Below are 862 nucleotides of genomic sequence, written 5' to 3'. Positions count from 1 at the left end.
GAGTGATATTTACAATAAATAATAATAATAATAATAATAATAATAATAATATTGACTGATGATGAATACATAAAACGTATCAGAAATATCAGTGACAAGAATAAACAACAAACAACAATAAACAACAACAAACAACAATGATGATAAATAATATAAACAACTACAAATATAGACATTAGAGACAAAGCAAATTGGACAAGAGAAAATATTATTAATAATAATTTAAATTGTTAATTGGATTAAAAGACAGTAGAAGGTATTAAGACATTTAAATACAAGACCACAGAGGCAAAACCATAAAATCTTTTATATTATCTCAATTTTCTAAAGTTGTTCGATTTACCGAAGAGGTTTTAGCTCTTGGTTGTGTGTAGCGACTAAGTTCCTGTCACCGTGAACATCATTAGCTCTAGCACTACCTGTCCAGACTTTATTGTATGGGTTTAACCAATCCTGGGGGAGAGAGAGAGAGGGGGGGAGAGAGAGGGAGAGAAAGAGAGAGGGAGAGAGAGATTGTATATTCAAATGTACATGTACACATGCATGCAGTTCTGTATATTTAAATGTACAAGTTTGAAATACATGTACTTACAGCTGGAAAGGCAGCCTTCTCTCTTGAGTAGGGAAATGGCCAGTTTGAGGCTGTCACCAAGTACATGGGATGAGGAGCATTCTAGAGAGAGAGAGAGAGGGGGAGAGAGAGAGAGAGAGAGAGAGAGAGGGGGGGGAGGAAGAGAGAGGGAGGTGGTTATGATAATGCAGGTATTGTTGTTGTGTGAGAGCTACAGTAAAAGGGAAACATTAGACACTTTGAATTTTTGCTGATAAGAACAATACAAACAATGTCCCCAGCTTCCTGTAA

The 862-nt window shown here is 35.7% G+C and overlaps 1 protein-coding gene across 1 annotated transcript in view; it reads right to left on the bottom strand.

The window, feature by feature from the left end:
* Nucleotides 1-862, bottom strand: part of LOC100641312 (glycine dehydrogenase (decarboxylating), mitochondrial-like) — a gene marked incomplete at its 3' end in the record, with an annotated part of 15,380 nt that overhangs the window by 14,091 nt on the left and 427 nt on the right. The window lies entirely within an intron of this gene.

Source organism: Amphimedon queenslandica, unplaced genomic scaffold, assembly GCF_000090795.2.
Source record: "Amphimedon queenslandica unplaced genomic scaffold, v1.1 AMPQUscaffold_12939, whole genome shotgun sequence".
NCBI lineage: Eukaryota > Metazoa > Porifera > Demospongiae > Haplosclerida > Niphatidae > Amphimedon > Amphimedon queenslandica.
Note: the sequence above shows the minus strand (reverse complement) of the source record. Positions and strands in the feature narration are given on the sequence as shown.